Source organism: Rhea pennata, chromosome 5 (assembly GCF_028389875.1).
Source record: "Rhea pennata isolate bPtePen1 chromosome 5, bPtePen1.pri, whole genome shotgun sequence".
Classification (NCBI taxonomy): domain Eukaryota; kingdom Metazoa; phylum Chordata; class Aves; order Rheiformes; family Rheidae; genus Rhea; species Rhea pennata.
The window spans coordinates 34,540,692-34,565,820 of record NC_084667.1 but is presented as its reverse complement, the minus strand read 5'-3'; the positions used below and the strand labels follow the sequence as shown (position 1 = coordinate 34,565,820).

The window sequence follows — 25,129 nt, the reverse complement described above, 5'->3', positions numbered from 1 at the left end:
ATACAAAAGCAAGATGACAGCCTCTGCCCACACACAGCTCACTCTGAACTGCTCTACTAAAGTAGCACAAATACTTTCACATTATGTAGGTTTTCCAAAAATCTGATTCTTTAGAAAGAAAAAACTACAACTAATCATAGCCTCTTATAAAAAATGAGGCTCAAAATAAAAGGGCTCAAAGCTGAAACAAAAAAAGCTGATCCTATTATATATACAACCATTCATAAGAACTGAAATAGAAGGACATACAGAAACCTAAAAAGAACACTTTCCAAAGTGTTCCAAAACATACGTTCTATAGAGACTATACATTAGTATTTCTCCACTATGAACTATTAATTAGTCAGTTTTCTTAATGACCTGTAATTGTTTCCTTTAAATTAGTAAATTCGTTAAGAAGTAGACCATTTTTTTTTTTTTTATAGAAGAAGATTGTTGACTTATCATTCAGGATACAGCTTGCTAATATAGGAATATGTTTTCATTCTCAATTTAAATAAAAAGACTGCAATATTCAGTCACATGAAGAAGTAGAATTGATCACATTCTTAAAAAGCAGTGGGAGAATCTCAGAAAGTGAAAGGGAAATTCGTAAAAAGTACATAATAAATTCCTAGAAAGAAGAGGGGAAATTCCTGGAAAATCTAAAGAAAATCGCTAGAAAACACATACAAAATGTCAGCTGAGGGAGAATTCCTAGAAAGCAAGGAGAAATACCTCGAAAATCTAAAGAAAATTCCTAGAAAACAGATGGGGAATCCCTAGAAAGCAGAAACGGAGAGGGGAATCCTAAAAAGCAGATGAGCAAATTCCTAGAAAGCAGAGGGGGGAAAACCCAGAACATACAAGGAAAATTTCCTAAATCGTGCGAGTAAAATTCCTAGAAAGGACAAAGAGAAAATCCCAGATAGTAGCAGTAAATTTCCAAAAAAGCAAAGGGGGATATCCTAGAAAGCACACAGAAAATACCTAGAAAGCATCAGGGAAACATTTCTAGAAAGCAGTATTTAAACACTCCTAGAAACCACAAGGCAGGTTTCCTGGAACACAGGAGGTGAATTGCTAGAAAGTGAAGGGGTGAATTCCCAGCAAGTTCATGCAGAATTGCTAAAAATCACATGGAGACTTTCCTAGAGGTTGCAAATACTGAGGTCTTTCCTACAAAACATTACAGTCTACCCTTAACAACTGCATCACTTTACATAACATTATTAGGATACATTATCACCCCTTCTCTAAATAAGAAAAATAACTTGACTGAGCAAGGGAAGATAAAAGCCATCCATCATTCAGGTAAAACACTTGCATGGGGACTCCTTCTTTTAGACCGATGTAATTGGGTTTTTCTGCAGCCACTACGGGCCAGATACACAAATGAGGCAGAAGGCAGTGCGACCTTCACTACCCAGCCACGTTGGCACTGAACATCCCCCAAACTCTGCTTTCCCACGTGTTCCCACTGCCATACTCATGCCAGGAAAAAGCAGCTGAAAAGCTGCCTTGCATCTAAAACCAAACCAGGTTTCCAGTGTACTCTTCCCTGATGACTGCTCCAATACGGATGCTCAGAGAGCACCCAAAGCATTTCTGCAGGTCTACCCTCATCCTTTACCAGCCAGAGCAGCACGGTGCCAGGCCTTACACTGCCGCTTTGGGGTGGGAGTGCACGAGCAGAAGGTGGAAAGGTGCTCAGAAACCTCCTCTCTCCTTCCCTCTCAGGGGCTGAAATGCCCCTCCTGCACTTTCACAGGGAAGGATGGCACTTCTGGCTTATCTGGCAGCATGCAGACTCCGCTACTTCTGCTCTGCCTGTTTCAAAAGCATGCACCACACCTCCTCGTTTGGCTATTGGCATTAAAGAAAGTCAAAGACGTACACGCTTTGAAGGGAACGATTCAGGTGCCACGCTGCAGTCTGAGTGCTGGGGATGCAAAGGAGGGAAGGCACGGCCCTTCCCACAGGACAAATCCCTTTCTCAGGCAGACACGTCTTCCCATCTGCTGCACAAACAGACTGCACCTCCAAAGTTCTCTTCCACAAGTTACGCACCTGCAAGTACAATAATACAGTGTTAACCATGAAATACTTAAGTCAATCAAGCCCTAAATAGGCCAGTGGTTCGGTGCTTTAGAAGTAAATATTTCTCCAAATCTATACCCTAATCAAATCTATGGCAGTGGTTCAATTAAACCATGTAAAAATGTTACAGTTATCAGGTAATTTCTATATTACTGTTATTCCTAAATTACAGTGATGCTACATAAAATTACACTGGACCATTTTTTTAACAATGGTAATAGAAATTAATTAGTACTTAATTACTACTTACTCATAATAGTTAGTAGTTATTAACAGAAATATTTCAGGCCTTCATCAAGTAGTATCTTTTATTCAAGATCTTAAAATACTGAAATGGGATACTTTCAGAAGCACAAGTGAAAAACAGCCACAGACTTCCCATTGATTTTCACTATCAGTAGGATTTGAGCACAACCGTAACACCACAAACAAAACCACATCAGGCTCAGCACCAAATTAACCGGTCTTACCACATTAAAAAAAAAAAAAAAAAAAAAAAAAAAGGTTTGCTGTGTGGAGAGTTTGGCTCACAAGTCTGAGAAACAAGCTTCCAGTGTTAAGAAAAAGTCTTCACTAAATAGCAAATGTTCTCATGTGTACCACTAAAGATACATATGCTATACAATCTGCTGTGAACAAGCTACATTTCCATTTTGTACAAAGCTAACATCTTAGTCCCTGCTATGAAGACAGAACACCCATGGACAACAGCAGAGGTGGAAAAAACAGTTGCAGGATGAGATTCTACATTTCAATAGTTTATTTTTACTTTTATTTACGCCTACTTAAAAAAATATTCTAGAGTGCTTCCTAAATGTTATGAATAATGAGAAATTCTAGCTATAAATTGCAGGAACCATAAAGAAACTCAAACTGACTATGAGACAATGAAAAGTCAACTACCGTGTGCATTTAGCACAACGACCTTGAGTCTTCACTACAAAGCCACAGGCAGATACATGACAACTTTAACAACTGATCAAAAAGGAATGCTATTTGAATAAGCAAGCTGTCATGAAGAGATGGAAAAAGTCATACACACCTTCCTTTCTTTGGTGACTTCTTAAGATCCTATAGTGGAACCATAAATGCAACGAATTAAATTCAGATTTCATTTACACTAGGAGATATTTATTGTAATTCCAGCGAAAGTCAATGAAAATACTCTGCATTTACAGCCAGGTCAGTAGGATCAGGATCAAACCCAATGTGATTAAAATCAACAGAGCACATCATCTGCTGATACCACTGCCCAAGAAAATGCAATAAGCCTCAGGCATGCTATTACCAGATTACATGATTTCACTGACAAGTTGAAGAGTTCGAAAAGCAACTGTGAACTGTGGAGGATTTAATTTTCACAGGCAAAAGATCTTTTCTTTCAATTAAAAGGACAAGACTATATCATTTCTTCAAAGTTGAAACTACATTCGGTTCTTTGTTTGTAAAATGCTAGACGGAAACACGCTTGTGCTATATTTTATCAGAAGAATTGTTTTTTATCTGTGGTTAGCATGCAGAACATGCAAGCTTGATTTTGCTTACAAATGATGTACAGTACTTATCATGCAACACCACCAGAGAATATAACACTGTTGATACCATCACTACAGTTGAGGTAACACCATAAATTGGTTCTGCAAATGGCAGGAGCAGCTAGTATCTTATTTTATTTAGTTCTCTGAGATAATAAGCCGTAAGATCACATTCGTCCTTCTAGGTTCAGGGGGAGGTTTGTCTAAATAAAGAGTAATGAGATTATAAAAATTCTGGCTGGGGCAACTTCTAAGAGATTATGTAAGTTGATGTGGCCTGGGGTGAACTTGGAACTTCCAGATACCCAGCAAAGACCTGTCAGATTTCTATCATCCTAGCTAAGGAGTATTAACTGATCCATTCACTACAGAAACTAAACATCAGAAGTTGTCATAACATTCACTTAGTAAGCTGATTACAAGAAAGGCTATTAATTCAAACTTTCACTATGCATAGTCACTTCTGTCTGTGTCTCAACTCAACCCTTATTAAAGCTTTGTTTTCCTTAACTCCATCAATGTTGTAAATGTATGTTTTTAATCTTTTTTATATTTCGACTGCAATTTCCTTTCTGCAATTTTCCTGAAGTCTTGCTCTCTGCAAAGATGCTCAGTTAATTATTCTGACTAGACACAAAACTTCATGGCTTTCTAGTTTGAAGAAAAAACAGTGAATATACAATCCTTATTATTTGGAACAATCTTTTTAGATTATTTGCACTTTAACAGTTATTAAAATTTAACAAAGCAGAAGTTAAACTGGTAGTTTTGGGCATAACAGAGCTGAAAAGTGCAGACAAAGGGGATTTAATTTTTCACAGTTCCTGATCTAAGACATGTGCTGCCACCATGACTCCACCAAAACTGCAGCAGCCAGTAAGACAAAATTTTGTAGCCTCTACCAATGCATTTGAAACAATTAGAGGAGTATATTAAATATACAGATAAGCCCAAGGGACTCGGAAACAACTAATGGAATACATGGAAAAATCTCATTCTTTAGCAGCCAGTAACGAAGAAAAAAAAAAGAACAATTCAAACAGTTCAGACAAAAAATTTAATTAATTATTGCCTGCTGAGTAACTAGAATATCTAACCTGAAGCTGTGACTGAAAAATGTTTCAGTATTAATGCGCACATCTCAGGCAATTCTGTTTTACATGTAACATATATACAATTTCCTGCAAAAAGAACATTCCATTAATAAGATTTTGTTTTTATCAGCTAAATAATGAAAATTTTTAAATAAGGAAAGCTATGTTAAGTTGTTACAGTATGCAGTATCAATCAGTGTTGTAGACATTTACAGAAAACCTAGTACTTGACACTTCTGGTGTATATGAAAAAAATATGCTATTTAGACTGAAAAAATAATAGCGTCTATGGTAACCATCAAGATACACACTTAAAAAATGTACAAATATACATATAAGTATGTATAATTGCACATCTAGCATAAGTGCTATGTTCTTTCAATACATGCTACTCTTATTTTTTTCAAGATTTTCAAAAGTGATGTGCTTTGAGTACATCATACCACGTAGCTACTTGACTGCCTGAAGACAATGTCAGAAGGAAAAAACTGGAAGTTTCCACAAACTATTACTATAATTTATTATGTCCAGTTATAACATACTAAGGATCTAGACACAACATTAACTGCTGGCAATTTCAGTTTAATTGTGTTTAATATTACCGAAAGACTGTACCACTCTTACTAATAAGAACACAAAGGTTTCTTATCTATTGCCCTTCTATAAAATTTCTTTAAACAATTCTTCATCTCTTTTCTCAATAAGTCAATAAAGCTCTGTCATTCTACTTTATCTGCTAAAATGGGATAATATGTGATAGCTGTTGTCCAGGTAGAATTTCATTTGTGATAGACTGCAATGTAAGAGACAAATTCCTAAGTTCAAAGCACTGGGAACTGTTTAGCCTAAAGTAATCAAATGCAAAGGAAGACTTTCATACAGGAAATGTGGTTGAGTAAATGCAAACATAACTTTGCCAATATATACACCAAAAAATCTTTTGTTAGCTATTTCAATATATTATTTGATGTTGCTATATATAAAAAAATGCAAAATCCTAAATTATTTATCTTTCATTTTGTTCAAATGTTTCACAACTTGGGCCTCAAATTACAAGGCTCGTCAGAAGGCTTAAATAGTATTAAAATAGTATCTTGAATTTAAAGGGCAAAATACCTGGAAAATTAAGGTCACATAATGTTACAAAACCTAATGGAGTATAGATTTCTGCTTGAAGTGCTTCATCCAGAAACCTCAGTAATCTTAAATCTCTCTCTCCTGAACATAGTAAGTATTAAAGGTTGAATGAATTTTCAGAGTTTGCTGCACATATCCTGTAACTTCTGAACTTCAGAATACTAAGCAAAGACTTATCTTTCGTAACAAGCACACTCTTACAGGATCTTACAAATACGTATCTGCCACAGAATATTTTGAACCAATAATTGTTATTTTCTTGCACCAAATTAACCTGTAAACATACACTAACACAACAGTAATAATAGGCTGTGGGATTACAAAACAAGGAACTTGGCAGGATGTGCGCAACCATATACAAAAAAAGCTGTATCTGAAAGCTACCAGAGTATTTACCTGGGTGATTCCAGCGCAACAGATTATTTCCTAACAGTACACAAACCAGCTAACTTGAAACATAATAGAGAACAGGCGAAAAGCACCTTCAGACCAGGCATTTTTTTTTAGTGTGTTGCAATGGCGTTTTCTAAACCTACGACCTTTCACGGTCCACAGCAGCCAAGAGGCCCCAGAGGCGAGGGGATCCCCGAGGGGGGCAGGCCCGGCAGCCCCGGCCCCGCGCGGCGCCCACGAGGCGCCGAGACGAGCCTGCGCCGCCGGGGAGCACGCAGCCACCCTCAGCCGCCGGCTTCCTGCAGCCGGGGCGCTACGTGGCATTTCACCAGGCAGGACCTTTCTGAGCGGCAAGCGGGAGCTGCACCGCTCCCTTCCCTTCTATGAAATAGAGGAGGTCTAATGCCATCACTTGCCTATAATTAAAACCAGTCCTTTATAAATAGCTGAGATGTCAGACACGGAGAAAGTAAGTGCCACCTAGGACTTGTTCGACTGCACAGCACAACTCCCCCCGCATTACTTCAGTCAGGGCTGTCCCTAAGAAAGGAAGCAGAAAAAATTCGTCTTTGCCTAGCCTGAACTGAAGTTAGTCATGGAAAAGAAGAAATAGAAAGATATTTGTATAGGTTACAGTAATGATTTTCCTGAAACAAACAGACTAATCAGCACAAACTGAATCCTAAGCCAAAGATACACTGTTGCTTGTAGACATTGTGAATAAACAGAAATTCCAAGTATTACATTTTTATTTTAAGTTGTGGCTAAAGACAGTAGCTTCAAACAGGTTCCCCTCCACACCCAGTTGAGCCAGGAGTTTTTTAACTTTTCCTTTATAGGCTCACAAAGCTTAGCAGCCTAGATGCCAAGATTGCGGTCAACAGATAGATGTACACATAACACATTTTAAATGCAGTGCGGTCTTAAGTGTAGAATCACTAAGATAAAAGAAAAAAAATATGTTAGAACTAACCTTTGAAAGAAGGTTTGCAGAAAAAAAAAAGAAAAAAGAAAAGACTGGCCTAAAAAACCCTTTTAAGAAACACTCAAATGTGTAACCAGTCAAAATGTTTGATTAACTATGAGGAAATGAAAAATCAGTATCAAATGCCAGCTCACTCCAGATTCTTTAAATTCACTGAAGCCCTGTCTGGCTAACGCGTAACTGCTAATAACAAAGAAAGAACATTGCACGGTGCAATGGAACTGTTCATTGACTAGGTAACAGAAAACAGTAAGCCTGTACTGTGAATGTCACCCATCCACGGGTCCTTGGCGTAGAAGACTGACCTGACAATTGCAGCCTCCTGACATGAAACGCAGGGGCACGACAGCAGGAAGACATCCCTGTAGATAGAGATGCAAGACAAAGCTGGAACGGTGGTGTGCTGGACAGCAGACTTCTCCCCTGAGTGCCCACATGGCATGATGAAATGTGACTGAAAGACCTCATTTAAGACCGCATGATGAAAAATAACAGCATCAAAACATCACAGCCTCTCACAAGGAGATGTCTGGCTAGCCTACTCCACGAAATATTAGAATTGCAGTCACAAGACCCCTCTTGTTACGTGCCATGTTCATGCAGAACATTTTTCCTTTGTGCACTGAGATTATAAACACATCAAGCTAGGGAACTATTATCTATTTGGCACAAGTCTATTACTGTATGGTCCAGTGGAAATGTAGTGTACTTTATAAATTTCACTCTCCAGTGACTAAGTTGAAAAGAATTGTAACAGAGATTCTGGATCGCTCTCTGTCTGAAATTTGGGCAACAAAAAAACCACAGAAAACTGCAACTACAATAAAAATGCATTTACCAGTTATGCCACTGAAGCCACAGACTCTGTGTACAAACTGAGAGTTAAGTACTCTCTTCCATGCACCATGATGCCCTGATTCTCCAATGATTCAGCCTGGGAATCGAACTGGAGCATACGGTGGCTCTTTCCCAGCACACATATATGGGTTTCCATGGCAACTGATGCTTTGGGAAGGGCTGCAGGCTATATGCAGTGCAGCAGTGGCCAGGAATTCTGCAGGAGAACTTCTGCTCTCCTTCTCAGACCTGGTCATGGTGAGGTACGTTACTGGTCAGGTGGTATGTGAATAAAAATCCTCAGTTGCAACTGTGGTTAACTTGCAAAAATAAACCTTGACCTCCTAACAGATTACCTTCTATCTTCAAGAAAACAGAACAAATAAATGACATCATCAAATCTGAACATCTAAGAGTTAACAATCTTGTTGAAGACTGTAAGACACGTAACACAATGAGCCAAGTTAAGGGGGAATTCAAGCCCTACTTCCAAGGCAGATGAGAACCAGGGATCGCACGGGGTAGATGACTCCACTGCCAGGTGGATTTTGACTTGCAGCTGGCTTGTAGGATAACCTGATATCAGTCTTCCCTACCCACATCAACTTATTTCTTTCCAAATCAGAGACCTGGATAATCCAGATGTCCCTTCATATGCATACTCCCTTGATCACCAACAAAATCCAGAAGCTGTATAGCAACACCACTTAAACTGTTTGAGAGTTGCATGGGCCAACGAACTCCGAGCTACACAATGTGACCTATAAAAAAAGGATCTTGTAAAGCATGTAATCACCAGAGTACTTCTAAAAAATCTAAATGACACCTTGAAGTGTTCCCCATGCCAGTGCAACATCAAAGATTGAAGATGCCACAGCAAGCACAACTGAACCTGAAGAGTTATTATGAGCTTATTATGCAATAAACCTGCACAGAATGGCAAACATGCCTTTTTCAGAGCAAAATACCCAAATAAATTCATCTCCAAAAAACTCCTGAAATAATAAAGTGGGCAAGTAAATTCAGATTAGTTTGCCAGAGTAAGAGTAAATTCATTTCTTTGGAGTCTTTCATCCAAAGTATTTCACAGAGCTCTGACATTCTGAGGAAGCTGTATAAACAGAATACATGAACATCACACAATACGACAGGAACAAAAATCTGATTTCTACTTGACACTGCTCAGGGAATTGCTGGTACCCATCTGGAATCTGGCAAGGACACCAAGTGTTCCATCACTGCTGGTATGAAACTTCCATGATCTCTCATAGTGAGAACAGTAAGAAACATCAGGTTAGCCCCTCATCTAAAAGTCAGCAACCAAATATAATAACACAGGACAGAGCGCGCGGAGTATCCCAGCACAAGTGTAACAATCCATTTACAAGAAACATCACTATCACTTAAAAAGGCACGCTGTTCATTTGTTTACATTTGGGCAATGGGGTCTGTGTGGGGGATTTCCGCGAAACAGCTGTGGTATTCAGGAAACAAAAAAGAAATCAGCAGACGCCAGTTTTCAGCAACTATCCCCCCAGATTTGCTGCGGTCACTTTGTTGTAAGTAACAACAAAAACCAAAAAAGGTTAAAAAATGTGTTCTGAAGTCCATGCACACAGGAAACATTCCTGCCTTCAGCTGAGAGCTCTAATGAGCTGACTCAGCAACATTCTGCTGGTGCATGGTTTTTAAGTATTGATATCATTCCTCTCACTTCTGCGCCTCCCACATTCAAAAGGCTGTGAAAGATCATGACTACCAAATGAAAGAAAAAACCTGAAATAATAAAGGCCTCAAAACTCAGAATACAAGACACAAACCTCTCCAAGGAAAAGGTGACTAAAACCCATCACACTGAGGTCTGCAGAACTTGGCAATTCCACGGACTGCTGTAAGAAATCCACAAATTGCAGCTAAGGCAGACGAGTTAATACATGCTATGCATTAATCCAGGTACACAATGAAAAGAATCCCAGCATAGGAGCCTAAACACATCACCATTTCCTAAAAGGAAGAGTCTACACAACCATGAATTTTGGTTACTCACTCAGGTTAGGAAGGGCTGCATTAAAATTACATTTCAATGCATTAAGAACAGTATGTTGAATTTAATAACAAAATTAGGTCATGATTAGGTGCAAAAATGAAATTGAATTTTGTCACATTCAAGACCAGAATTGCCCAATTGCAGTTTCTTAGATACTTTGTACAAATATACTGAATGTGAAGCTAAAAATTAACTGTAAATGTTTAAGATAAATACAATCTACAACTCTAGCAGCCAGTCACAAATGTATATAATGCAATCTATTTGGTAAATGAGTCATTTTGAACCACTTCTACTACATCATTCATTTCACCCACAAGGTGGCATCTTTAATCTACTTTTTCTTTCTTTATTGGCCTGGATGGGACTGACCTATCATTTATAAAAAATACTGTAACCTCAGCTGAAAAGTGGAGGTTACTGTATAAAGACATGTTAGAATTTATACATAGAGATCAGCAATATTTCTTCCTCTACAATCAAACATTTACTGATTTTACCATTTAGATATAAGCCAATTTGCAAGTCATGGTTTCCATTTCAACCTTTTTCCAATTCCACTTATCTACTAAATATAAAAGACAAATTGCTTTCTAAACGACTGCAGAAAATATCTCAGAATTCTGTGTACTAATACTCAGTATTCTCAGTATTAAAGCTTTAAAAATGAAAACTCTATAAACTTGTATAAGGCTAGATTTATAGGTTCAGCTACTTTGATACTGATAAAAGCACTTAAATCATTCAATGCTCTCCCTCAAAGATTTGAATTTTAAAAGTTATATAAAATTTAGCATTAAAAAATAAAATCAACTATTAGCTAAATATATGCTTGCCAGAAAGTACTCTATGCAGTATGAAGTTACATATTAATACATACATTACATGGGTAAATATTTATATCATTCTGTACTTTAAATAAACTATAAAAATGGGTAATTACAGATTATACTGTAGCTGCAAAGAATGTACTCAATGTAGCAGTAATTAAAAATTAATTATAAATAACACAAAGATTCTTGGATGACATCAAGCCACAAATAAAGTAATTATATTACAAAGAGGAAAAAGATAAGCAATCAAACATGCTTTTCTCTCTAGAACTTATGTTAACCCTGCTGTCTTGATTTATCACTGTGCTTTTGTGTTTGGTCTTGCACCAGAATCAAATGTATGTATTCCTCAAATACCATACTTTGTTATTTTGATCTGGGGAAGTACCAATTTTTTTTTATAGTAAATAAAAAGAGAGTTCACAGGAACACACAGAGTTATGTGCACACAAACACATGCTAACCTAACTACTTCATGCAAAACGGTTCCAGAATATCAACTATGGTTTCAGTCATTGGCTCTTTGAAGGGGGAAACAGTCTACAGAAAACCACTCCCAGCATCTTCTTCAGTATAATATACCAAATTCATGCATTTTACTTAGATCTCTCTTGAAAATGAAAACTCAGTGGTACTAAATTAAATGTCATTCATTTTATACTGCCATTGACATGCAATTTGAACAGTCATAAAAACTAGAAATCTATCAGGATTTAAGAATACAAACAGGAGAATATGAATTATATGCACTGTTATAAGATTGTATTTACTGAATAGAAATGTCAAGAGTACAAGTTAATTCTTAGTTATTTTACTTTACCCATCCAACTTAACATTCTATATATTTTCCTAAGAGTAGCTAACATTAAATTTAATGCAGTAGTTCCAAACTTCTTGAGTCTGAAGACTCCTACAAATTTTCCAATAATAACACAATCATTTTAAAAATTTCACAAAGATTGCTGTATAGTGTATGTGAAATTGATTTCTTAGCTAAAAACAAGTGAAAGAAGGTATGCGAGAGAAAGTACCCTCTTACGTAAATACTCACCTTAGCCATTGGCCCGTGGCAATGAAATAACCTTCGGTAATAAACTATACGCACCTGTTGTGATGGTTTGTTAAAAATTTTGTTCTAAAAAAAAAATCTGACCTTCCCTCTAAACTTCTCCCTTGGCTTACAATACACTGAAGAGAAATCATCTCACGAGTTATCCTTGAAGAAAACCTATAATGCTTCTAGAACCTACACTTTAAAATCACATGGGAATTTAGACAAGTTCAAATCAAGACTTTTCAGCCTTGGAGAAGGAAGCAGATGAAAATATACAGTGTTTTATTGGAAAGCAGTATACAATGTCCATTTGGTTGCTCTTTCTGCAGCAAGTACAAGAATAAAAAAGAAGCAGCAGTAGCACTGTAACCTCAAAAATAATAACCACAGCCTGCATTTATGACCTAATGCTTAATGAAAAATTATCTAAAAAATAATACTTGTCAAATTTATGATTTGGATTAAAATGAGAACAGGAGAAAGGAGTTTTTGTGTGTGTGTGTGTGTGCGCGCGCGCGCCTGTGTAATTGCCCTAATGTGTCTAGCCACGGTCAACAAAGTGGGTGTTATTTGAAACAACACCTCTGTGGACCATTTTTTTACTACACGAGTTAAACTCTCCAAGTATTTGAAGGTGAACCTGAAAACCTTTAACTACTACAAAACAAGGTGGGGCTTACCGTGTGATGTATCTAGGTCTCTTACATTAAGGAAACGCAAGCAATGAGGGCCTTAAAAGCGGCAAGAAACATTGTTCTGACGCAGAAGTGAACAAAAAGGCTTAGTAAGGAGTCAGGACAGTAATGTGGTTTGAAAAATAGACTATTGGAACATTTCAGATGGAAGTTAAATAGGAGTTACTCCTAGCAAAATATTTCATATTTTACTGATATTAAGCATGAGTAAAGATATCAGTCCCTTCAGTCCTTCACTGGAATGTGTAACTAGAAGGGACCATCTGAACCACAAAGTTTAATGACGTCACTGCAGGCAACCATAATAGGGTGCTTATGGGGTATATTTTTCCCTTCAGAGAATATTTCCCAAATCCCACAACGGACATAATATCTGTTGTAGAAATTAACTAAATTAACCAAAAATATCTATAATGTTTCAAAGGAAGAGAGAGATGATCAATATCCTGTGCTCCTGCAACAACAAATTATTAAATAAAACTTCCCTTCCTACCATGTTCTGTTCGACTTCTACTCTTTTCACATTTAAGAGTCTATATAAATAAATTATGCTAATCACAGCAGAATTAACTTGGCTATATGCCAAGAGATTTCAACTCTCTTTATGCACTTGGTATTTTGACTAGAGCTTCTGGGAGTAGGCATGCCCATCTCAGTGATGGTTCCAAATCATCTTGGTGCTCCTGGATACTCTTTTGAGTATTACTACATAACATCATCATTTCTCAGCTATTACTAATTATCATCTGTAATGAAAAAGGCAACACACTAAACATGCTACTTCTTCAAGTGAAAACATACATGTCTCTTATATAAAATACTCTGAAACAAAACTATACTGAGACAATGTATCATGGTGAAAGTACCTTTCTCAAGAATCAGCGCAGGTTAGATTTATGACTGTACGTTGAACTGAACACTGGTCTCTTGTGTAACTACACTCACCACACAGGTGACACAGGACCTGCCCTGTAGCAGACTGCCAGTAAAGATGGACCCATGACGCATACATGCAAGAGATCCACGGAAAACTGTAATTTTGTAAAATTATTTTTATACATTTTTGATTATCCCCAAAGACGATTTTAATCTTAGCCTTAAAGATAACAAAAAAGGAAAGAGAAGATTTTGTTATGTGCTACAGATTATAGCTAACAGTCCATAACTGCGTATGTGTGTTTGTGAATGAGTGTCAGGATAGAGCAATGCCATTTCATGCGTTACAGTTAATAATTTCAGTATCTACCTGTTGGCTAAACAGTAAAAGTCATTTTAAATAAGCCTATCATATTTCAACACTGATACGCAGTACAAACCAGGAAACGAACAAGAAAATATATACTAAATGCAGCTGCAGCTCTTCTTTACACAGCTTCAACACAAATTCTAATCATCAGAATAATTTCAGGATTAGAATACCAAATTATGATCAAATACTGGGAAGATCTTATCTAAAAAGGATGACTTTGAGAAAGGAGCTGAAATATAGTCAGCAAAGAAATTAAAAGAACAGATACTATTTTTCAGGGAGGTTAAAAAGTCATAAAAGACAAAAGCTGTTTGTGCAGCGCTGCACAGCTTAAAAAATAATTTAGCTATGGATCTAAATTCGGTTATACAGAAATTGAAAACAACGTAAGAGATATGAAATCTTTTTTAAACTGTGTGAAGTCTGACATATCATCAGAATAAACTTTTTGAAACAAGAGAATGCCTTAAATAAAACAGTATTTCAATATAGCTACTTCACTCTGCTATTACATGCAGTAACAATCATTATGCATCATCAAAAACTCTAACAAGTGTATGTCCTGCATTGCTTCAGTACCTATCAACAGGTTATCATTGATCCTCTAGTACTGTTCCTCCCTCTTTTATTCAAGTTCTTCTGCAGTCGCTCCCTGACAATACAACCACCACCCGCTCCCAGAGCATTTTCTGAATCCCGCATACTACTGCAAAGTTCTAAAGTCTTGTAAAAAAGTCTCTTGTTGCCTACCTGGAAAAAAAAATATGTATGTATATATACACCTTTCTATGACTTGCGTATCATTTGAACAGTTTCAGCAAACCCCAAAATCAAGCCAGCTGCTTCTCTAGTGTACATTTTACAAAATACTTATCTATACATGTGAATAAGTTAAAAGTTTACCTCAAGCATTATTTTCAGTTTAACAAAAAAAGCACTGCATGAAAAGAGAACTGACAGCAAAAGTAAAAATGGACCCTGGGGATAAACACATGGATCATGGGAGCAAATCATCACAAGATTTCAAAAAAAATCTTGCTTCTAGCATAGCCATTTAACAACAGTCGGTATCTCCAGCTACTTTCTAGATTATCTTAGCTAGAGATACACCTTAATTCAGCATCAATCGCTTTTTCCTTTCCATTAGCCATTAATTTCCCTCAGTAAAAAATATGCTGAGGCAAATGCAAAGCATTTTTCAGCACCCAGCAGCGAGTGAAAATTGCGCCTCCTCCTTTACCAAGAATATGCTTACGGCCACAAATTCAAATACCTTTCTCCAAAGCTGTTTGCGCTCCTTAGCGCTGTATTGCCCAGTCCCCGTTCAGAATAACGATAGGCAGATTTAGGTGCCTGCACTTCACACACTCCGAGCTTGGTTTTCCTTGCCACATCATGGAAGCACTTGGCTGTCCCTGAGCACATCGCCCCGGAGCCCGCAGCAGCGCAAATGCAAGCAAACACCAGGCTCTCTCTGTACATCAAGCACTGCAACTGCAAGAAAAGCAGCACCTGACGCAACTTCTTTATTCTAGCACGATAAATAGAATCTAGAATCTATTTTAGACAAAATACTATACTGCTATTATCAGAAAAGTAGAATCAAGTCTGCTTGGCCATTTCAAAAACCGTAGCTCACGCGTACCTATATTATTTACTGTATTTCTTCATGAAATCATAAAATTGTGCAAAAATACATCAGTTTGACTATATGTAGACACATCTGAATATATCAAAGGCCATATCTAGCCTCATATTTAATAACTTTAGTAAGTCCAGCAGAAAATATAAGAGTCTATAAAAAAGCAAGTACAAAGAGCAGAGTCTCTGAAGACCAAAAATGCACTCACAAAAAGAATAGATTAATTATTGTAATTGCTAAAAGCAATGATTTTTAAAAATTGAAGACAAAGTATCACAAGGAAAGCAGTGATCAGTGTCAGAAATGGAGATGAACAACTCACTGTCAGTACCTGACTAACAACTTAGTAGCACTTTCACAATTATGAAAAAAATTACTGCATCTAGAAAACTGCAGTAAGTTGTGTAAAAACTTACAGCTTTTCCTTCCAACTGTATGAAATATGAGACTATCAGGAATGCCTTTCCCACATCAAATAAGCCTTAGTAAATTGATTTTGTTCTTTAGGAAATTGGAAGCACAGAATAAGGAATTACATACAAGTTTCCATTTCTTTTCTGCCAGTGTTCAAAAAACTATTTCTTTCTGACAATTATTTCTCACATAAAGACAGGGAATTAACATCACAAGATTTTAAGCATCTCCTGGACCAAGTCTATCAGGAAAAAAAAAAAAAAAAAAAAAAAACAGTTTTCAAAGTTTTTCAGCTTACACAAAAGTATATCCTGACTACTTTCAAGGTAATTATTACCATGCACCAAAAAACATTCTAGCACAATAAAATGTTGTTAACAGTTTTCTTTCTCTTTAATTCTGTAACATATAAAACAGATCTTGCTTGGATCGATGTTCAGGAATCTTAAACCCACTAATCTTCAATTCATCTAAGTATTTATTCTTATATAAAGGAATCACAAACATTATCACTACCAATTTTAATCAAATGTCATCTTGTTTTTATAAAGAAATATTAAAGAGATGGCTTTTCTAAGCAGGTTTAAAATGACAAACAATGAGAGAAAAAAAGTAACAGAGTTGTGTAAAAAGAGGTAGAAGGATTTTCAATCTATTTTTTCAAGTTTAATGTACCTGTTTGCATGTACACAATGGCAGCTACTTCTGTGATGAAAAGTAAGTTAATAGATAAACATTTCAAAATGCGAATCTATTTTCATAAAGCAGTAATGTAAGAAATTTGATTTTCTGAAGGACAAAGGCATTTTCTATATGTAACAGAATAAAAAACTTTGTCTAATGACAGATATTAGTCCATATATGCTCAATATTTAAGGAGCTTAAACTAAGAACATGATTTTTTTCCATTATAAATTTCACATTTATGATATTTGCTAATTATGTCCAAATAGAGGGGTGAAAAAAGTGTAATGGTTTCAGTAATCTGCTAACCACACTTCCCTACATGACCAGCAAATTCTACTCTCTCCCAGGTTTGGGGAATGAAGAACATGATTTAGTGCAGTTTTTTAAAAAGTGATTTGTTAGTTTTAAGGTCTCCTTGTTTGCAGGACTGCAGTGTATTTTTGACAAACAGAAAAAGAAGGAGGTTTGCAGCCCAGTTCTGAGGGGAAGACAGACCATCCTTTTATTACCAAGATTATTGATGGGCTTAGCTGTGCTTTTGTTTCACTTAAAGTTTTACGTTCAAAGGTTTCTCTAGACGCACTCAGGAAACATTCAAAGTATTTACCAAAATTGGTACTATATAGAGGACACATTTGCTTTCAAAAATTGTGATAGATGTATAGAGTTATAATATTGATGCTACGTGCTGTTCTAATAAAGCAAATTACAATACTGAAATGGGTTTCAACTGTTAGGCCAATAGAGAACAAAGACACGCTCTTTAAACCCTTATTCATTTGAAATTTTAGTTGAGAGAAGAAATAAGATATATAGGCATGGACATTAAATGTCATACTATGTTACTAGCATTTTATAAAAATATTAGTTGATGAAATACATAACTTAGATACTTTCCTTTTCACTACAGTATTAGTTATCACTGCATTTAGCCAGTGTCAAGCACTGCTTGAACAATTTGTGTATAAGAAGTTAAAAGAACTTGATACATGGCAGACTGAGGGACATAAAAGCAAGAATTGTACTGAAGAGAAAAGTTAAAACATTAATGTTGTGCATATACAGAAAAGAATTAAATGAACTAATTACATCATAAAGAACATTCAAGTGCCTTCAGGAAGAAAAAGCATGATCTAATAAAAGTTTCGGTTTTATTTCTTTGGTAACAACCTATCATTCAAAACGTACGGGCCACATGCAAATTTTCTAATATCTTAAAGGATTCCATCTTCACGCATGCAAACACAATATGCCATTTTCACATTTGTTCTTACAGCTTGTCAGAAAATGTGAATCTATAAATAATAAAAGCATTTAGAATTTCTACTATTTCTGGTCATCATTTTCCTCTTTCAAATAACAAATTATTCAAGAGAATGAACCTGTCCTTACTTCATCAAACTTAGAGATTTTATTATAGTTATGTGAACTAAAATCGCTCTCTAATGCAAATGGAATAACCCTATTTCCTTTACTGGAATCACAGTCATTCAAGACAAAACTGAATTTGACTTACTCTCAGAGATCTAAAATGATCCTCTCCAACACTCAATGGCATGGATGAATGCCTTTCCAAACCCACAACAGAAATCATGGAGAATTTAAGAATAATTAATCTCTATTGGATATGGGAAATAATGTTTTCTCAGGTATGCCAGGAAGGATAGTTTTCACCTTCTGATCCGTTGGCAACAAGAATAGACAAAAAGTACAGGACCTGACCTTATTTCTGTCTCAAGCGGTGGAAATTTATTTACCTAAAATACTGTATTGGTTTAAAACAAATACATGTCAAAATACAAAAATATAGTGTACTAAAAATCCTAAAACTAACAATATTTTTTAGACCTGAGTTGCATCTCAGTCTACATTTCATCCAAAAAAAAACCTCATTTTAGATGGGCATGTTAATACATTAACTTCTTGTCATGCTCAGAATTATGAAATTCACACAGGAGACTGTGTGTATCACAGAATTTTGCTTGTCCAGCATTCAAGGTTGTTCCACAGTTTACTTGGCACAACAGATTGGAATTACAATAATAAAAGATCCAAAAATTAAGAATCTCAGGAATTCGTAATCTCAACAAACTTCTCATTCATCTGTTGACCCACACAAAGCTTAGAATTTACTTCCAAGGAAGAAACAGTATTATTCAGCATTCAGATAATCAATGCTCCATTGTGCTGCCAGCGATGGTGATAGAAATATCCACCACAAAAAAGTGGCTCAACGCAAATTGTTTGGATGCCATCAGTATTTTCCGGTTTTATATAAAGCCAGTTACTCTGCCACAAAGAAAAAACAATACGTACAGGAATCAGAAAAGAGGGTTGTTAATTAAAAGATATTTGCATAAGAAATGGCAGTGGTAAAAACTTTACACTTCATCTCTCTCATGCCTTAACTATCTTCTACTAAGTATATCAGCAAGACTGCCACGAGCAGATGCTAACACTGTAATTAATTCTCAGGACCCTTTTGTTTTACTATGGGGACAGAACATGAAATACTTGGGTGAACTAAATCGAGCATCAAGTACATTGAGTTTGCTGATGGCAAATTGATTTTTTCACAGCAGGCTATCAGTACCATTTCAGACAAGCATTTCATTAAGATACCGCATACATAACTCCTCATAACTTTGAACTACCTTCAACACAACAGTAGGATCAAAGAGCAATCAAGTCTTTAAGGCTATTCTTAAAATAAAAAATGGGCACTTGACACCATGTTCTCCAGACAAACCTAGTGAAATAAATTCAAGCTCAAAAAGCTTGCTTGTGCAGCATTTAAGTTTACTAACAAAATAAATGGCAGGAACTGACTGTTGCATAGCAATTTCTTTCTATGTGAATTTACTAGCATTCTCCTTAAAATGTTTTAAACACCTGAAACCAATTCTAGATGAAAACTCACACAATCCTGTTACTCTACTTTTTTCCAAATGGTTTGTCACAGCAGTGCTCCTCTGATCACCAGGCACAGAGGACAGCTAGCTTGGCAGCAAAACTGAATATAGAGAAATATTTTCTACAGTGTTTGACAGGCAGTTACGTCATTCCTCTGTACCTTTCAGGGAGTTTGACATGAGGATGGATGCAATAACAGAAATGTCCCAAGAAATAGAGCTCCAAGTAATGCTACTGAAATAAGCTAATACTCTACCAATATTCTCCAACTCATCCCATTAGAAGGGCCTCTACTACCTGTTACACCATCCGGTTCAAAGTAAGAGGCGAGAAGGAACCTGTACAGCAGAAATGAGAAGTGGCTTTGAACTAGCAGATGCAGAAAACTGTACTGCCCATCATAATTTCTTTTTTAAGTGACCCAGAGCTCAAGAAGTTATGAGACTGATATTAAAACTACTATGTTCAAGTAAAGAGGCAACACATAAATTATTCACTTAGGCTCTAATTCGGATTCAGCAATGACTAAAGTTGTTCCAGCTTAACAAAACTTCAAAGTAACAGTTCACACTAAATTACAGTTCAAGACAGAGGGAAAAAAAGGGGGGGGGAGGGGGTCAAACCAGTATTTCCTCTAGGTTCAGTTCAATTAGCTTTACTTACAAGAAATCCAGTGGAAAAAATTGCTTGTTCATTTACTGTTTTCTTTTCTAACTTCCCAGATAGGATCACTGGGCCTCAACGTAACAAGAATTTTTAGTTAAAAGCTCAGCCTTTCTTTTCAACTTGCGGCTAGAGATGGCACTGAACTCTATATAAGGTAGGAACAGGAACCACCAATATTTCCTCATCTTCATATTCAGGCCTGGCAGATGCTACTAACCCTCTCTACCCATCTCATGAAGTCTTATCTCCCACATGTGCTAACATTTGCTTCTCTATTGCCACCACCGCCCTCCTATTCCCCTCTATGTTCCCACCCTGCTGTTCCTTTCTGTCATCCCATATTCAGCCACATGCTCGCAGGCTGCAGCCAGGCCTCTGCACTGATCCCTTCTGCCTGCTTCTGCCATAGCTCGCTCTCAGCTAATTTTTCTCAGCACTTTGTTCCCTTCAGTTCTGTTATTCCCATGATACTCCCAGTGCTCCCCATGCCTCTAGCAGTAGAGGCCAGAATTTTTCTAAAAGCATCCGGATTTCATTCCCAGTGGGAGATACTAGAGGTACTGGTCCTCTCTACCACACAAATCCAAACCTGAACATGTCAAGGCAACCATCAACCTTGGGAGAGCCTACAGTCTTGCACCAAAACCAATGAGAGGTAGCAGACACAGTTAAAATAATCAGTTGGTAAAGTATATACTCACCAATCTCTAATGGCAGAGTTGAGTTCATCTGCGAAATAAAAAATTTGAGTCATATATATAAGTAATATATATGAAGTAATATATACTTACAAGCAATATAAAAATTTTTTAAGTGTGTGTGTATATATATGTATTTATATATATAAAATATATACGTATTTAAGTGGCCTGAATTAGGACAGAGTGTCAGATTATATTTGAAATTTTGTAATTGCAGGAGTTTTTATTTTTTTCACAGCTTGCTTAAAAGTTTGTTAGCTAAGAGTTTTAGGTGGCTTGGTCTGTGTTCATTTTAACTCAAGCCAACCATTCCAAATACTTGGATGTTTTTTTAAAGATTTATTTCCAATGCACAAAATATGGGGAATATTAGGAAATACACTATTTTGTCAATATGGGAAAAAAACCTTATTCTTCATGCAAAAAATACAATAAAATATCCAACTCTGTGACCCCTCAAAAAACGTAACTATTAAACCACAAGCAGAGCTTTCCCACTTCTGTAGCACACTGCAGATACTTAATATGATGACACAAAAAGTATTTTTTTTAATTGGCTGTTCCTTGTTGCTTTCTATACAGTGTTGCTTTCCCTGTGAGATTTAAAATGGTAAGTAACTAGAAATTAGGAAGAGAATTAGTCCGTTATTGTGTATCAATGACACAATGATTAATTATATTAGTTTACTGCCCCTTCTGCTCTAAAACCCTGCAGTTACAAAATGAGTTTTGTTCAATATTCCAGAAGGGATATGAGAATTAAATTTATACAATTTAACAAATTCCTGCAGGAAAGCCACACTCATCTAAGATAGTAGATGGATGAATCTTCTAATTTATAATAATATGCAGATGGCATGCCCCTTCCTGAGCAATGCACAGATAGCAAGCTACCCAAATGAATCAGAAAAAAACAACCGCAAAGAGGCTTGGGTGGAAACAGATCAGACAAGTCTGAGCTTGAGAGTTTTGTCGGAAGGTAGTCGAAAAATTGTATAGTAATTCAATCTATACCTAATAATATACTTTATTTTACCAAGTTCTAATATTTTAGACAGCCTAAGTGCTTCCTAAGACCTTCTGAATATGAAATACGTCAACGGCTACCTGGGGGTTAGAGGTGATGGACGGAGGTTTAGGATCACTACCGTACAAACAGGAATCTCCTCATCTTCTACGTCTCCTGGTAAATAACGCAGTTTAGAAAGAGTATTTATACCTGAGGGACAATGTTTTTGCCACAGTTTCGATGTCATAAAACACAACTACAATCCTACCTTCTCACCGCTTGCCTTTTGCATGGCGTTATTAAATAGATCAAAATGTTTGCTTTAAATTTTCTATTTTTTTAATTTGGTGTTGACGAATGATGCTGGAGAGAGTTCTGGGAAACGAAATCTGTATCTTAGCCAGAGAGCAGCTCTGGTAATGGAACAGAGACTCTGCCAGCTAACCCATGTGCCTTGCCTTGACACACACACTATTCCCCCATTTTGGAATATCAAAATAAACTAACTGTAGTGATTACTTCTGTGTTTAAATGAATAATACAAAGCAGAACGAAACTCCTATGTAAAGAATGCACAGTCTTCATGGGACCAGGCTCTAATCAACTACGATGCAGCTTTGATCAAAAAATTCAATTCCTGCACTGTGGTAGTATATGCAGTATAATCAAGACAGATATATTACTGGGAAAGAAAAAAAAAAAAAAAGAAGAAGAAGAAGTAGCAGTAAAGCTGAAGGGCATATTTATGGCTTGATTTAATAAATTGGCATTTAATATCACCAACATACTTTATTTCAGTAAAGTAACTCTTACGTGACCTTTCCAGTAATCTCTGGATAAACTGGAATAGCATGGGCAAACAGAGAAAGTTAATATACGTTACCTAAAACACTTTTAATATCAAAATTGAAGCCTGTACTTTATGGCAAATTCAGTTCGTAAAAACGAAAACAGCCTTACTGTTAAGAGAACATCAAGGTCTTCAACTACTAAGTGAGAAAAAAACAGTGGAAAATTACTCGTTTTAAGACAAATTTTGCAAGAGCGAATCCAGCGAATTCCAGATAAACCGCATTACGCACGCACGTCGCCTCGGACGCGTGAACGGGCTTCGCCCGCGCGCGCGAACAGCCGCCCCTCTCCGCGGCAGAACATGGCGGGGGCGCCGCGACGACCCGCAGCGGTCGCCCCCGCCCCGCCGCCTCGCGCCCCGCCGCCATCTCGCGGCTCGAGGCCCCCCGCGGGGCGCGGCGCCGCCGCCGCCGCCGCACTCACCGCGCCGCGCTTCCCTCCCGGCCCCGGCCGCGCTCCCGGCCCCGGCCCCGGCCGCGGCCAGTACCGGGGCCGCGCGGGGACAATCGCCGCGGGCGCGGAGCCGCACCGCCCCCCCCCCGCACCTCCGTGGGGTGGACCGGACAGCGCCGCCGGGCCGGGGAGGGGCCTCGGCCCCGCTGCCGCCGCCTCGGCCCCGCTGCCGCCGCCTCGGCCCCGCTGCCGCCCCCCTCGGCCCCCTCGGCCCCGCTGCCGCCCCCTCGGCCCCCCGCGCGCGGGCGGCAGCGCGAGGAGCCGGAGCGGCGCCGCGGTGCCGGGCGGGCGCGGTAGCTGCCCGGCGAGGAGGGGCAGCCCCCCGCCCGGCGCGGTAACTGCCGCCATCGCGCCGCGCTCCTCAGGTGCGCGGAGCTGCTGAAGGCGGCGGATCGAAGGCGGCGCGGCCCGGCCCGGCCCGGCCCGCCGTGCGCGGCGCCCCCGCGACCACCGCTGGGTGCCCGCGCCTGAGCTAGGCACGAGCCAGGCGCGGGTTAGGCACGTGTACCGAGGGTCTAGCTGCGCACGCGGGCTGCTGAATTTTAAAATACTGAAAGTAGTTTGTATTGGATATGGAAACTAAAGAGTGAAATAAGTTTTTTTTTTTTTTTTTTTTAATGTGAATTTCAAGTTGGTGCTACCACCTGTTGCTTAAAAAAAAAAAAAAAAAAAAAAAAAAAAAAACTTAGAGAGTTGCTACCTACCACTCTGTAACACTGAAATTCAGAGCATTCCCCAGAAAACTCCCATCCAGAGATTTGCTGTTGTCCCATCTACATCTCGTCACTGCGGTCTGGGTAGGAACTGAAGCGTGACTCTGGTCCCCGTTTCCAGCCCAGCGCTGGATCAATCACTTCCCTATCTGCTTTGCTGTAAGCATGCAAACGGACTTGCTCCGTTTAACTGGCGTTGCCTTTAAATAATTCACCTGCTGCGTCCGGCAGGCGTTCCACGTAAACGCCGGCACCGCGGCCGCGCAGGCTTGCTCTCGGGTAGCCGTGGGCTACGTCCGAGAGGCGAGTCCAGGCCCAGTGTTGTGAGATAACAAGTTCTGGTCTGTTCATAAAGCTGAAGAAGTTGAACTACAAGAGTTACCATCCGGCCTGCCCGTAATAAATAGTTTAGTGCTTGGCATCAGATTAATTCGGACCTAGATAGGTTTATCTCAGAAAAATATAATATATGTAACATAAATGCTTGTATTTAAGTAATACTCTCAAATGATAACATTTGTTAAGAGTATCGTGTATAATAAAATTTCAACAAATTACAGTTGTTTTCCTGAAGATGCTTACCAGTGGAGAGAGGGTGAAAGCAGCAGGTGCACAGCTTCGTAGCAACGGTTATTCCTGCAGCTGGCTCGCAGCACCCTTTGGGGATCAGAGTGTTAGAAGCTACATGAAGTAGTAGCTATACATTTTCTTTTCCAAAAATTTCAGTAGTACTCTCCGTGCTAAAAATACCATCATTTCACTTACGTGGATACAAATACCTGAATTGTGTGATTGAAGTGTATTTTATTTTCCAATAAAAAGCAAAGGAAAATGATTTTCTTTTAAAAAGCACTTTTATCCTGTTCATTACACCTTATGAAATATATATCGGAAGTTACTGCAGTGTAGCTGAAGTAATAGAACAGGGGAAACTCGGCTTGCACTGTGTGAAAGTAGCTCACCTCAATGGCCTCTCCCTTTGTCATACATGATTAAAATTTGTGTTGACCCAACGAGATGGAATGCACCCTTGCTTACATTGCAGGCGGCAGACAAACAAGCACTGTATTATAAGGCTGCTAGAAAAAACTGAATTCCTGAATTGCTAAGCAGTACATGGCACAATAGTTTCAGCAAGGTT

General features: G+C 38.1%; 1 protein-coding gene across 5 annotated transcripts in view; it reads right to left on the bottom strand.

Annotated features, from left to right (window-relative positions):
* STK33 (serine/threonine kinase 33) overlaps positions 1-22,957 on the bottom strand; it is a 67,061-nt gene extending 44,104 nt beyond the window's left edge. For all 5 annotated transcript variants that reach the window (XM_062576543.1, XM_062576544.1, XM_062576548.1 and 2 more), the window contains exons 1-4: positions 22,931-22,957; positions 22,069-22,144; positions 20,962-20,989; positions 1,877-2,049 (exon numbers count right to left, since the gene is read on the bottom strand). The gene's annotated coding sequence lies outside the window, so the exon portion shown is untranslated. The remainder of the gene's footprint in view (positions 1-1,876; positions 2,050-20,961; positions 20,990-22,068; positions 22,145-22,930) is intronic.
* Positions 22,958-25,129: the final 2,172 nt, after the last annotated feature.